Consider the following 15,234-nt stretch of genomic DNA (forward strand, 5'->3'; position numbering starts at 1 on the left):
GTGCGCTTACATGCTTTTAAGAACATATGTCTGGTGTTGTGACAAAACAGCAGTGACCACTTCAGCTCAGCACTTGCTTCTTCCTCTGCTGTCCCAAAATATTGTGGAATTACTAGTCTCTGCACCTCTGACAAGGCTGCTGACATCCGATTGATGATTTGTAGCCTTGTGGGCTGTGAGTGCTTTGGCTGTGCTGCCCCCTGGCAGTCACTCTGTGAAGATGCAGGTACCTGGGAACAACACAGACTACTTCTGAGCTGTTTCTTCTCTGTTTGAACCAATCCAGTGTCAGGACTGGAGTCGGTGCTGTTAGTAGATAGCGAAGGAGTATAACTCGAGCCCCAGGAGGGCAGCCTGGAGCCTGTGACAGGTGCAGGGGAGTGTCGTCAAGGAAGCAGCTGGAAGATAACTGGAGAGGGGTCTGTGGGGCCATCAGTCTGGTGAGGAAACCCAGGAGTGTCCTACGGATGGGGCGTGGCTTTGTCTGGCTCAAGGGGAGGGGTTAGTAATAGTGAATGCAGGGACTGCTGCTGTCCTCCGTGTCCTGGGCTTTGTGTAGGCGTTGAAGCTCTAAGGTTGTAAATAATGAGACCTGACAGGTTGTGGCAGAAATGATGACTTCTGGTCATTCCTTCTCTTTTGTCAGAAGTGAAGTGTCTGTTACCCCAATTGATTGTGTACTACTGAGAAGAAGAATATAACTCTCAGTGTACGGAATGCACTGTGACCTAGGAGACACCTCACATACACTGAGCTGTATGATGAGTTCACAGTTCCCATATGGTCTAGCGGTTAGGATTCCTGGTTTTCACCCAGGCAGCCCGGGTTCAACTCCCGGTATGGGAACTCCATTTTTTTTTTTTCACTACTCAGACATTTTAATCTTTCTCAGTTTTTTTCTATAAACCTAAATGCACCTAAAATGCACATAAATGTCACTTGCTTTGTCTTCTGCTTCCATCTAATGCCGTCAGAGGTTTACACCGACTCCCAGATCTACTGCCCTCTCTCCCCAGCCCTTGACCTGTACATTAATACTATGAAGGGTTATTCCTTGTTTTTCTTTTATTGCACAACAAAAAGTACAGATTATATAAAGAGACCGGGGCACAGAGAAGAAGGCAGCAATTGACTGTGGTCCCACCATGGGAAATTCACATTTTATTACCTGCCCCTTCCATACTGTGGGTTCATCATTTGTTTTATGACATGATTTCCCTGCTGTGTTGTATCTAGTATAAGACTTGAGTACTTTATGTGTTTTATATCATCTGTGATATTGCAGCTGTTGTTTGCAGTGTCCACATTTTGCAACCAGTGTGCTTTGTACCCTCACTGCTGCTCTCTCAGAGAGGGTAGGCTGAACACTACCGGTAGTATCAGACACCAGAGATGCCTCCTGTACCTGGAATAAAACTCTGCTTCTTTGTAAGAAATACAGGGGTGAAGATCTGCTGCATTCACAGTGACCCACTGACTCTTTTACAAAGGTTCCCAGCCGTGCAAAGACTCTTGGTGGTTAGTTAAGGGGCCATGCTAAATGGAGATTTCGAAGCATCAGACGAGACGTTTTCTTTGTTTCTGCATCAGCAAAAGTATATTTCTGTTTTTATGTTATTACTTGTGAAATACACATTTTAGTTGTGCTGTTGGATTTGTCATGTTTGATTTACAGTGTGAACGAATTCAAGCGATAGACAGTAGGTGGTGACTAACACTGCTTCAGGACTCCTAGGGTTGAGGATCGTGGACGTTGGTTCCATTGTGTAATGATTAGCACTCTGGACTCTGAATCCAGCAATCTGAGTTCCAATATCGGTAGGACCTGGAATGTTTGTAATAATACTTTTGTTTAAATTTATTGCAGGTCTTGAGCAGGAAACCATTTGTATCTCTGACATAACCCGTCTCTTCCTCTTTTCATTCCCCTCGTGGTTTCTGCGGTTTGGGGGCATCTATACATTATTCTAAAGGCGTTGCTGGGGACACTTGATGCTACACACAGGTGTTGTCTACGTCCTGTGTCTGTGTGGACACCTCTCTACTCTGGCTACACAACTGTAAGATGCACAGTGTGGACCTGACTCCACTTGGCCTTCACACCGGATAACTTACAAGGAGAGAGAAACTTACGGAAATGTACGGTGTGAAAGAACGACTTTACCAAAGTGTTAATGTATGAAATTGCCCTTTGCTTTTTTTTTGTGAGTTGCAAATGGTAACATTTGACTAAAGCAAGTACCCAAATTTAAACAGTTTTCAGCTGGACTCATATAACTTGCATTTGCAGTGGAAGATCTGCCTGGAGCAGTATATGAGTGTGAAAAGGTCTCTAGTTTTGTCTTGAAATACCAGAGACTTCGGCGCTCTCTACCAGTCTCCTTCGACATCACATCCTGATGCTGAACAGTATTAGCACATAAATGAATAAAAAACTGGCTGACGTGTACATGCACATGTGTGCATATGTACCACGGTGCTATAGTCTGATGACATATATGTGCCAGTCTGTGGGGTCAAAGGGCAGTCAGAAGTTACTGGGCCACAGTTGTATCAATGAGGACTGTGTACTTCCTGTGCCCTGGGGCATTCGTACTCTGGTCCCTCAAACTAGGTTGGAAGCCCCCCTTTAGCACATGACTCTCAGAATAACAAGTCAGAGCAGACATTAGTGTAACTGGGTACTCATGCTTGTGAAAGGCACAAGTGCAAGTAGTGAACTGCAACCTGACCTCACAGCATACACTTCAGACATCCTTTGTAAACACACACACATATTTTCAGTCTAACTTGTTTACATTTTACATCAATAAATATGGTAATATTTGTACTTGAAATGTTTAATTTGCCTTCCTTTGGCGCATATTCCTAGTACCTTATATTTTAACTTTTCTCCATTCGGGTGTATACAATTGGTATAATGTCAGAAAGGGAGAAGACGACCGAGAATGCCTAAGAATGTGCGCTTACATGCTTTTAAGAACATATGTCTGGTGTTGTGACAAAACAGCAGTGACCACTTCAGCTCAGCACTTGCTTCTTCCTCTGCTGTCCCAAAATATTGTGGAATTACTAGTCTCTGCGCCTCTGACAAGGCTGCTGACATCCGATTGATGATTTGTAGCCTTGTGGGCTGTGAGTGCTTTGGCTGTGCTGCCCCCTGGCAGTCACTCTGTGAAGATGCAGGTACCTGGGAACAACACAGACTACTTCTGAGCTGTTTCTTCTCTGTTTGAACCAATCCAGTGTCAGGACTGGAGTCGGTGCTGTTAGTAGATAGAGAAGGAGTATAACTCGAGCCCCAGGAGGGCAGCCTGGAGCCTGTGACAGGTGCAGGGGAGTGTCATCAAGGAAGCAGCTGGAAGATAACTGGAGAGGGGTCTGTGGGGCCATCAGTCTGGTGAGGAAACCCAGGAGTGTCCTACGGATGGGGCGTGGCTTTGTCAGGCTCAAGGGGAGGGGTTAGTAATAGTGAATGCAGGGACTGCTGCTGTCCTCCGTGTCCTGGGCTCTGTGTAGGTGTAGAAGCTCTAAGGTTGTAAATAATGAGACCTGACAGGTTGTGGCAGAAATGATGACTTCTGGTCATTCCTTCTCTTTTGTCAGAAGTGAAGTGTCTGTTACCCCAATTGATTGTGTACTACTGAGAAGAAGAATATAACTCTCAGTGTACGGAATGCACTGTGACCTAGGAGACACCTCACATACACTGAGCTGTATGATGAGATCACAGTTCCCATATGGTTTAGCGGTTAGGATTCCTGGTTTTCACCCAGGCGGCCCGGGTTCAACTCCCGGTATGGGAACTCCATTTTTTTTTTTTCACTACTCAGACATTTTAATCTTTCTCAGTTTTTTTCTATAAACCTAAATGCACCTAAAGTCTTAATAAATGTCACTTGCTTTTTCTTCTGCTTCCATCTAATGCCGTCAGAGGTTTACACCGACCCCCAGATCTACTGCCCTCTCTCCCCAGCCCTTGACCTGTACATTAATACTATGAAGGGTTATTCCTTGTTTTTCTTTTATTGCACAACAAAAAGTACAGATTATATAAAGAGACCGGGGCACAGAGAAGAAGGCAGCAATTGACTGTGGTCCCACCATGGGAAATTCACATTTTATTACCTGCCCCTTCCATACTGTGGGTTCATCATTTGTTTTATGACATGATTTCCCTGCTGTGTTGTATCTAGTATAAGACTTGAGTACTTTATGTGTTTTATATCATCTGTGATATTGCAGCTGTTGTTTGCAGTGTCCACATTTTGCAACCAGTGTGCTTTGTACCCTCACTGCTGCTCTCTCAGAGAGGGTAGGCTGAACACTACCGGTAGTATCAGACACCAGAGATGCCTCCTGTACCTGGAATAAAACTCTGCTTCTTTGTAAGAAATACAGGGGTGAAGATCTGCTGCATTCACAGTGACCCACTGACTCTTTTACAAAGGTTCCCAGCCGTGCAAAGACTCTTGGTGGTTAGTTAAGGGGCCATGCTAAATGGAGATTTCGAAGCATCAGACGAGACGTTTTCTTTGTTTCTGCATCAGCAAAAGTATATTTCTGTTTTTATGTTATTACTTGTGAAATACACATTTTAGTTGTGCTGTTGGATTTGTCATGTTTGATTTACAGTGTGAACGAATTTAAGCGATAGACAGTAGGTGGTGACTGACACTGCTTCAGGACTCCTAGGGTTGAGGATCGTGGACGTTGGTTCCATCGTGTAATGATTAGCACTCAGGACTCTGAATCCAGCAATCTGAGTTCCAATATCGGTAGGACCTGGAATGTTTGTAATAATACTTTTGTTTAAATTTATTGCAGGTCTTGAGCAGGAAACCATTTGTATCTCTGACATAACCCGTCTCTTCCTCTTTTCATTCCCCTCGTGGTTTCTGCGGTTTGGGGGCATCTATACATTATTCTATAGGCGTTGCTGGGGACACTTGATGCTACACAGAGGTGTTGTCTACGTCCTGTGTCTGTGTGGACACCTCTCTACTGTGGCTACACAACTGTAAGATGCACAGTGTGGACCTGACTCCACTTGGCCTTCACACCGGATAACTTACAAGGAGAGAGAAACTTACGGAAATGTACGGTGTGAAAGAACGACTTTACCAAAGTGTTAATGTATGAAATTGCCCTTTGCTTTTTTTTTGTGAGTTGCAAATGGTAACATTTGACTAAAGCAAGTACCCAAAATTAATCAGTTTTCAGCTGGACTCATATAACTTGCATTTGCAGTGGAAGATCTGCCTGGAGCAGTATATGAGTGTGAAAAGGTCTCTAGTTTTGTCTTGAAATACCAGAGACTTCGGCGCTCTCCACCAGTCTCCTTCGACATCACATCCTGATGCTGAACAGTATTAGCACATAAATGAATAAAAAACTGGCTGACGTGTACATGCACATGTGTGCATATGTACCACGGTGCTATAGTCTGATGACATATATGTGCCAGTCTGTGGGGTCAAAGGGCATTCAGAAGTTACTGGGCCACAGTTGTATCAACGAGGACTGTGTACTTCCTGTGCCCTGGGGCATTCGTACTCTGGTCCCTCAAACTAGGGTGGAAGCCCCCCTTTAGCACATGACTCTCAGAATAACAAGTCAGAGCAGACATTAGTGTAACTGGGTACTCACACTTGTGAAAGGCACAAGTGCAAGTAGTGAACTGCAACCTGACCTCACAGCATACACTTTAGACATCCTTTGTAAACACACACACATATTTTCAGTCTAACTTGTTTACATTTTACATCAATAAATATGGTAATATTTGTACTTGAAATGTTTAATTTGCCTACCTTTGGCGCATATTCCTAGTACCTTATATTTTAACTTTTCTCCATTCGGGTGTATACAATTGGTATAATGTCAGAAAGGGAGAAGACGACCGAGAATGCCTAAGAATGTGCGCTTACGTGCTTTTAAGAACATATGTCTGGTGTTGTGACAAAACAGCAGTGACCACTTCAGCTCAGCACTTGCTTCTTCCTCTGCTGTCCCAAAATATTGTGGAATTACTAGTCTCTGCGCCTCTGACAAGGCTGCTGACATCCGATTGATGATTTGTAGCCTTGTGGGCTGTGAGTGCTTTGGATGTGCTGCCCCCTGGCAGTCACTCTGTGAAGATGCAGGTACCTGGGAACAACACAGACTACTTCTGAGCTGTTTCTTCTCTGTTTGAACCAATCCAGTGTCAGGACTGGAGTCGGTGCTGTTAGTAGATAGAGAAGGAGTATAACTCGAGCCCCAGGAGGACAGCCTGGAGCCTGTGACAGGTGCAGGGGAGTGTCGTCAAGGAAGCAGCTGGAAGATAACTGGAGAGGGGTCTGTGGGGCCATCAGTCTGGTGAGGAAACCCAGGAGTGTCCTACGGATGGGGCGTGGCTTTGTCTGGCTCAAGGGGAGGGGTTAGTAGTAGTGAATGCAGGGACTGCTGGTGTCCTCCGTGTCCTGGGCTCTGTGTATGTGTAGAAGCTCTCAGGTTGTAAATAATGAGACCTGACAGGTTGTGGCAGAAATGATGACTTCTGGTCATTCCTTCTCTTTTGTCAGAAGTGAAGTGTCTGTTACCCCAATTGATTGTGTACTACTGAGAAGAAGAATATAACTCTCAGTGTATGGAATGCAGTGTGACCTAGGAGACACCTCACATACACTGAGCTGTATGGTGAGTGCACAGTTCCCATATGGTCTAGCGGTTAGGATTCCTGGTTTTCACCCAGGCGGCCCGGGTTCAACTCCCGGTATGGGAACTCCATTTTTTTTTTTTCACTACTCAGACATTTTAATCTTTCTCAGTTTTTTTCTATAAACCTAAATGCACCTAAAATGCACATAAATGTCACTTGCTTTGTCTTCTGCTTCCATCTAATGCCGTCAGAGGTTTACACCGACCCCCAGATCTACTGCCCTCTCTCCCCAGCCCTTGACCTGTACATTAATACTATGAAGGGTTATTCCTTGTTTTTCTTTTATTGCACAACAAAAAGTACAGATTATATAAAGAGACCGGGGCACAGAGAAGAAGGCAGCAATTGACTGTGGTCCCACCATGGGAAATTCGCATTTTATTACCTGCCCCTTCCATACTGTGGGTTCATCATTTGTTTTATGACATGATTTCCCTGCTGTGTTGTATCTAGTATAAGACTTGAGTACTTTATGTGTTTTATATCATCTGTGATATTGCAGCTGTTGTTTGCAGTGTCCACATTTTGCAACCAGTGTGCTTTGTACCCTCACTGCTGCTCTCTCAGAGAGGGTAGGCTGAACACTACCGGTAGTATCAGACACCAGAGATGCCTCCTGTACCTGGAATAAAACTCTGCTTCTTTGTAAGAAATACAGGGGTGAAGATCTGCTGCATTCACAGTGACCCACTGACTCTTTTACAAAGGTTCCCAGCCGTGCAAAGACTTTTGGTGGTTAGTTAAGGGGCCATGCTAAATGGAGATTTCGAAGCATCAGACGAGACGTTTTCTTTGTTTCTGCATCAGCAAAAGTATATTTCTGTTTTTATGTTATTACTTGTGAAATACACATTTTAGTTGTGCTGTTGGATTTGTCATGTTTGATTTACAGTGTGAACGAATTCAAGCGATAGACAGTAGGTGGTGACTGACACTGCTTCAGGACTCCTAGGGTTGAGGATAGTGGACGTTGGTTCCATCGTGTAATGATTAGCACTCTGGACTCTGAATCCAGCAATCTGAGTTCCAATATCGGTAGGAGCTGGAATGTGTGTAATAATACTTTTGTTTTAATTTATTGCAGGTCTTGAGCAGGAAACCATTTGTATCTCTGACATAACCCGTCTCTTCCTCTTTTCATTCCCCTCGTGGTTTCTGCGGTTTGGGGGCATCTATACATTATTCTATAGGCGTTGCTGGGGACACTTGATGCTACACACAGGTGTTGACTACGTCCTGTGTCTGTGTGGACACCTCTCTACTCTGGCTACACAACTGTAAGATGCACAGTGTGGACCTGACTCCACTTGGCCTTCACACCGGATAACTTACAAGGAGAGAGAAACTTACGGAAATGTACGGTGTGAAAGAACAACTTTACCAAAGTGTTAATGTATGAAATTGCCCTTTGCTTTTTTTTTGTGAGTTGCAAATGGTAACATTTGACTAAAGCAAGTACCCAAAATTAAACAGTTTTCAGCTGGACTCATATAACTTGCATTTGCAGTGGAAGATCTGCCTGGAGCAGTATATGAGTGTGAAAAGGTCTCTAGTTTTGTCTTGAAATACCAGAGACTTCGGCGCTCTCCACCAGTCTCCTTCGACATCACATCCTGATGCTGAACAGTATTAGCACATAAATGAATAAAAAACTGGCTGACGTGTACATGCACATGTGTGCATATGTACCACGGTGCTATAGTCTGATGACATATATGTGCCAGTCTGTGGGGTCAAAGGGCAGTCTGAAGTTACTGGGCCACAGTTGTATCAATGAGGACTGTGTACTTCCTGTGCCCTGGGGCATTCGTACTCTGGTCCCTCAAACTAGGGTGGAAGCCCCCCTTTAGCACATGACTCTCAGAATAACAAGTCAGAGCAGACATTAGTGTAACTGGGTACTCACACTTGTGAAAGGCACAAGTGCAAGTAGTGAACTGCAACCTGACCTCACAGCATACACTTTAGACATCCTTTGTAAACACACACACATATTTTCAGTCTAACTTGTTTACATTTTACATCAATAAATATGGTAATATTTGTACTTGAAATGTTTAATTTGCCTACCTTTGGCGCATATTCCTAGTACCTTATATTTGAACTTTTCTTCATTCGGGTGTATACAATTGGTATAATGTCAGAAAGGGAGAAGACGACCGAGAATGCCTAAGAATGTGCGCTTACATGCTTTTAAGAACATATGTCTGGTGTTGTGACAAAACAGCAGTGACCACTTCAGCTCAGCACTTGCTTCTTCCTCTGCTGTCCCAAAATATTGTGGAATTACTAGTCTCTGCGCCTCTAACAAGGCTGCTGACATCCGATTGATGATTTGTAGCCTTGTGGGCTGTGAGTGCTTTGGCTGTGCTGCCCCCTGGCAGTCACTCTGTGAAGATGCAGGTACCTGGGAACAACACAGACTACTTCTGAGCTGTTTCTTCTCTGTTTGAACCAATCCAGTGTCAGGACTGGAGTCGGTGCTGTTAGTAGATAGAGAAGGAGTATAACTCGAGCCCCAGGAGGACAGCCTGGAGCCTGTGACAGGTGCAGGGGAGTGTCGTCAAGGAAGCAGCTGGAAGATAACTGGAGAGGGGTCTGTGGGGCCATCAGTCTGGTGAGGAAACCCAGGAGTGTCCTACGGATGGGGCGTGGCTTTGTCTGGCTCAAGGGGAGGGGTTAGTAGTAGTGAATGCAGGGACTGCTGGTGTCCTCCGTGTCCTGGGCTCTGTGTATGTGTAGAAGCTCTAAGGTTGTAAATAATGAGACCTGACAGGTTGTGGCAGAAATGATGACTTCTGGTCATTCCTTCTCTTTTGTCAGAAGTGAAGTGTCTGTTACCCCAATTGATTGTGTACTACTGAGAAGAAGAATATAACTCTCAGTGTACGGAATGCAGTGTGACCTAGGAGACACCTCACATACACTGAGCTGTATGATGAGTGCACAGTTCCCATATGGTCTAGCGGTTAGGATTCCTGGTTTTCTCCCAGGCGGCCCGGGTTCAACTCCCGGTATGGGAACTCCATTTTTTTTTTTTCACTACTCAGACATTTTAATCTTTCTCAGTTTTTTTCTATAAACCTAAATGCACCTAAAATGCACATAAATGTCACTTGCTTTGTCTTTTGCTTCCATCTAATGCCGTCAGAGGTTTACACCGACCCCCAGATCTACTGCCCTCTCTCCCCAGCCCTTGACCTGTACATTAATACTATGAAGGGTTGTTGGACTTTTGGCCATACGCATGGTCATCCCTAGTCTTTTTGCCTCCTTCCTCCTGGTTTTTCTGACCTTTCGCTGTTGGCTCTAGGACTCTGAGCACTTTATCACTGCTGACCAGTGTTAAAGTGCAGGTGCTCTCCCATCTAAAGTTGGTATGATTGGCTTATACCTGATTGGCATATTTAATTTACCTATAAGTCCCTTGTACAGTGGTATCTCTATACCCAGGGCCTGTAAATTAAATACTACTAGTGGGCCTGCAGCGCTGCTTGTGCCACCCACTGAAGTAGACTTTCAAACCTGTCTCAGGCCTGCTAGCGCAGGGCCTGTGTGCGCAGTTTTCTGCCACAGGGACCTGGCATCTAAATTTACTTGCCAGGCCCAGGACTCCCCTTTTACTACATGTAAGTCACCCCTAAAGTACGCCCTGTGGGCAGGGTGCCATGTATGTAGAAAGGCAGGACATGTGCCATATTGCATGGCCTGTCCTGGTAGTGACAAACAGCCTAACTTGGTGTCTCACTGCTGTGAGTGCTGCCTTCTCATAGGATTGCATTAGAAATGCCCTGCCTTATGTGTAGGGGTATTGTCTGATTTATGAGGGCTAGCGTAGGCGTGTTTGGTATGGTTGTGATGGTGATAATAAATACTGCTTACTGGTGTGGGTGTATTTTTTATTACTATCACAGAAATGCCACTTCTAGAAAGTGCGCATTTATCTGTGCTTATGATTCTGGTGTTTTGCAGCTTGACTCCAATCCACGTCTGGGCAGAGTGACAGTTGGGGCTTTGTGCATACTTTTCAGACAGCCTGTACACAGGGAGGGTGGAGGTGTCACTGAGGTGCATCTACATACTGAATAGTCTTCCTGGGCTGAGAGAAGGGAGAGGCGGGGCACACCTACATTTGTAAAGGCTGTGCCCTGGCCTCACACAATAGGGTCGTTAACCCCCCACTGATGTTTGGAGCCTGTGCTGAAAGGAGAGAGGGGGCACTCCCAGAACCAGTTGTAACTGGCTGGAACCTCCTCTCCCTACCACTGTAAAACACTGTAAGAACTGACTATAAGTACAGGGGAATTTTCCCCACAATTTGAACATTCTTGGAACTTGAAACTGGACACAGAACGCTGATGAATGGACTCACCAGGAAACCGCCATGGACTGCTGCTGCTGTGCTGACCTGTGACCTGCCTGGTCACTAGGAGGAACTGCCACCATCTGCACCCCTTGTGCTGGCCTGTAGCTGGGCCCACCAGCCCTGTGCTCCTTCTTGTTTAGTTGTTCCCAGGGGCAGGGTGCTGTGGCCCCTGACCCCTGCAACGATCCTTCAAACCTTTGCGCAGAATGCTTTAACCAGGAACAAGGCATTCTTTTAACTGCTGAGGCTGCTGATGTGCCATTGCGCTGTGAAAGCGCTTTTCTTTTGCTAAAAGAAGATCACCGCCGCAGCCCAGGCTGCATAATTTTCTTAGCGCTGTGAAAAGCGCTTGATTGGGACTCCCAGATCACCGCCGCAGCCCAGGCTGCATAATTTTCTTAGCGCTGTGAAAAGCGCTTGATTTTGACCCCCAAATCACCGCCGCAGCCGGGTTCCGAAGATATCCCCGAGCGCGAGGTTCGCGCTCAGCACTGTGCCCCCAGGGCACGAAGGAAACCTCCTTTTTATCGTAAGGAGCAAGCGTGCTCCTGTTGGTGCCCCCGGGGCGAGGACTGCTCTTTGGAGTCCCCCCGGGGCACCGGAAGGCCCTGCCTTGGGCCGGAGAGCCATAGAGGCGGCGGGAGGAGAGGAGGACGCCTCTCTCCCGCCGGGAGAAGCCTCGGAAGGCTTCGGTGGCCAGGGGGAACGGGCAGCAGCCTCATCGGAGGCTCGCTGCACCCCTCGGTCCCTCGGGGCCCCTGCGAGGGCCAGCTTTTCAATAAAGGGGGTCTCCCTTGGCGAAGGGGCCGACGGAGGCCCCGGGAGACCCCAGGAGTTTGCGGGTCCCCGGAGGGGCCCGTTTCTCAACCGGAGGGGGTGCGTGGCGCCCCCCTCCCAACCTCAAAGGTTTCCCTGACCGGGGCGCCCCCCTCGAGAGGGCCGGTGGAGGCCTGGGGGGGCCCCCAGCATTTACGGTCCCCCGAGGGGCCCGTTTTTCGTTAAGGGGAGGTGTGTGTTACCCTCCTCGCTCCCCACATTGTCAGGGGCCCCCATTTTGCGCAGAGGAGCGCTGGGGCCCCCTTTCTTCTTTTTCTTCAGGAACGGAGGGTGCCTGCTTCATCAGAACAGGTACTGTCTAAACATGGACCAATATGCTGATAATTTAAAGTTCTTTCTACAGACTTTATTCATTCTGTTATATTGCCTACCTGTTCTTTGATGTGTTGACATATGTGTGCACATGTTCCTTTTATGGGCATGACTTGCTAATATGTTTGCTTAACTTGCCATAGATTTTCTAATGTTCCTAGTATGGGCGTTTTATGATATTCTTATGACAAGTGTGCTAATGTGATAACGTGTTTCCTGACTACTGCTTATGTTGCAGAATACTGAGTAACCTGTGTGTTATGTGTGACTACTGCTAGTTTGCAGAGTAACTAATGTGTAACGTTCTGACAACTGCTAAGGTAGCAGGATAGTACTGTTATGTGATGTTGGTCTACTAATTACGTTGTGTACAATACAGTGTATTTTTATATAATCTGGTGTTGTGTTTCCTTTGTGGTGGGGATGTTGCGTCACATGTATGTGTGTGTTGTGCAAACGCTTTACGCATTGCCTCCGGGTTAAGCCTGACTGCTCGTGCCAAGCTACCAAGGGGGTGAGCAGGGGTTATCTTGGACGTGTAACTCCCTTGCCCTGACTAGAGTGGGTAAGTTCTGCCTGGCTGAGGTGCATACCCTAGCCAACCAGAAACCCCATTTCTAACAAGGGTTATTCCTTGTTTTTCTTTTATTGCACAAGAAAAAGTACAGATTATATAAAGAGACCGGGGCACAGAGAAGAAGGCAGCAATTGACTGTGGTCCCACCATGGGAAATTCGCATTTTATTACCTGCCCCTTCCATACTGTGGGTTCATCATTTGTTTTATGACATGATTTCCCTGCTGTGTTGTATCTAGTATAAGACTTGAGTACTTTATGTGTTTTATATCATCTGTGATATTGCAGCTGTTGTTTGCAGTGTCCACATTTTGCAACCAGTGTGCTTTGTACCCTCACTGCTGCTCTCTCAGAGAGGGTAGGCTGAACACTACCGGTAGTATCAGACACCAGAGATGCCTCCTGTACCTGGAATAAAACTCTGCTTCTTTGTAAGAAATACAGGGGTGAAGATCTGCTGCATTCACAGTGACCCACTGACTCTTTTACAAAGGTTCCCAGCCGTGCAAAGACTTTTGGTGGTTAGTTAAGGGGCCATGCCAAATGGAGATTTCGAAGCATCAGACGAGACGTTTTCTTTGTTTCTGCATCAGCAAAAGTATATTTCTGTTTTTATGTTATTACTTGTGAAATACACATTTTAGTTGTGCTGTTGGATTTGTCATGTTTGATTTACAGTGTGAACGAATTCAAGCGATAGACAGTAGGTGGTGACTGACACTGCTTCAGGACTCCTAGGGTTGAGGATAGTGGACGTTGGTTCCATCGTGTAATGATTAGCACTCTGGACTCTGAATCCAGCAATCTGAGTTCCAATATCGGTAGGACCTGGAATGTGTGTAATAATACTTTTGTTTTAATTTATTGCAGGTCTTGAGCAGGAAACCATTTGTATCTCTGACATAACCCGTCTCTTCCTCTTTTCATTCCCCTCGTGGTTTCTGCGGTTTGGGGGCATCTATACATTATTCTATAGGCGTTGCTGGGGACACTTGATGCTACACACAGGTGTTGTCTACGTCCTGTGTCTGTGTGGACACCTCTCTACTCTGGCTACACAACTGTAAGATGCACAGTGTGGACCTGACTCCACTTGGCCTTCACACCGGATAACTTACAAGGAGAGAGAAACTTACGGAAATGTACGGTGTGAAAGAACAACTTTACCAAAGTGTTAATGTATGAAATTGCCCTTTGCTTTTTTTTTGTGAGTTGCAAATGGTAACATTTGACTAAAGCAAGTACCCAAAATTAAACAGTTTTCAGCTGGACTCATATAACTTGCATTTGCAGTGGAAGATCTGCCTGGAGCAGTATATGAGTGTGAAAAGGTCTCTAGTTTTGTCTTGAAATACCAGAGACTTCGGCGCTCTCCACCAGTCTCCTTCGACATCACATCCTGATGCTGAACAGTATTAGCACATAAATGAATAAAAAACTGGCTGACGTGTACATGCACATGTGTGCATATGTACCACGGTGCTATAGTCTGATGACATATATGTGCCAGTCTGTGGGGTCAAAGGGCAGTCTGAAGTTACTGGGCCACAGTTGTATCAATGAGGACTGTGTACTTCCTGTGCCCTGGGGCATTCGTACTCTGGTCCCTCAAACTAGGGTGGAAGCCCCCCTTTAGCACATGACTCTCAGAATAACAAGTCAGAGCAGACATTAGTGTAACTGGGTACTCACACTTGTGAAAGGCACAAGTGCAAGTAGTGAACTGCAACCTGACCTCACAGCATACACTTTAGACATCCTTTGTAAACACACACACATATTTTCAGTCTAACTTGTTTACATTTTACATCAATAAATATGGTAATATTTGTACTTGAAATGTTTAATTTGCCTACCTTTGGCGCATATTCCTAGTACCTTATATTTTAACTTTTCTTCATTCGGGTGTATACAATTGGTATAATGTCAGAAAGGGAGAAGACGACCGAGAATGCCTAAGAATGTGCGCTTACATGCTTTTAAGAACATATGTCTGGTGTTGTGACAAAACAGCAGTGACCACTTCAGCTCAGCACTTGCTTCTTCCTCTGCTGTCCCAAAATATTGTGGAATTACTAGTCTCTGCGCCTCTGACAAGGCTGCTGACATCCGATTGATGATTTGTAGCCTTGTGGGCTGTGAGTGCTTTGGCTGTGCTGCCCCCTGGCAGTCACTCTGTGAAGATGCAGGTACCTGGGAACAACACAGACTACTTCTGAGCTGTTTCTTCTCTGTTTGAACCAATCCAGTGTCAGGACTGGAGTCGGTGCTGTTAGTAGATAGAGAAGGAGTATAACTCGAGCCCCAGGAGGGCAGCCTGGAGCCTGTGACAGGTGCAGGGGAGTGTCGTCAAGGAAGCAGCTGGAAGATAACTGGAGAGGGGTCTGTGGGGCCATCAGTCTGGTGAGGAAACCCAGGAGTGTCCTACGGATGGGGCGT

The 15,234-nt window shown here is 45.9% G+C and overlaps 4 non-coding genes across 4 annotated transcripts; all 4 read left to right on the plus strand.

Annotated features, from left to right (window-relative positions):
- Positions 1-774: 774 nt before the first annotated feature.
- On the plus strand, positions 775-846 carry TRNAE-UUC (transfer RNA glutamic acid (anticodon UUC)). Its single transcript has one exon. It is a non-coding gene; the product is annotated as a tRNA-Glu (tRNA).
- A 2,888-nt stretch (positions 847-3,734) lies between these two features.
- On the plus strand, positions 3,735-3,806 carry TRNAE-UUC (transfer RNA glutamic acid (anticodon UUC)). The gene has a single exon. It is a non-coding gene; the product is annotated as a tRNA-Glu (tRNA).
- A 2,888-nt stretch (positions 3,807-6,694) lies between these two features.
- TRNAE-UUC (transfer RNA glutamic acid (anticodon UUC)) lies at positions 6,695-6,766 on the plus strand. The gene has a single exon. It is a non-coding gene; the product is annotated as a tRNA-Glu (tRNA).
- Positions 6,767-9,654: 2,888 nt separating this feature from the next.
- TRNAE-UUC (transfer RNA glutamic acid (anticodon UUC)) lies at positions 9,655-9,726 on the plus strand. Its single transcript has one exon. It is a non-coding gene; the product is annotated as a tRNA-Glu (tRNA).
- Positions 9,727-15,234: the final 5,508 nt, after the last annotated feature.

This window comes from Pleurodeles waltl, unplaced genomic scaffold, assembly GCF_031143425.1.
Source record: "Pleurodeles waltl isolate 20211129_DDA unplaced genomic scaffold, aPleWal1.hap1.20221129 scaffold_39, whole genome shotgun sequence".
In the NCBI taxonomy this organism is placed as follows: domain Eukaryota; kingdom Metazoa; phylum Chordata; class Amphibia; order Caudata; family Salamandridae; genus Pleurodeles; species Pleurodeles waltl.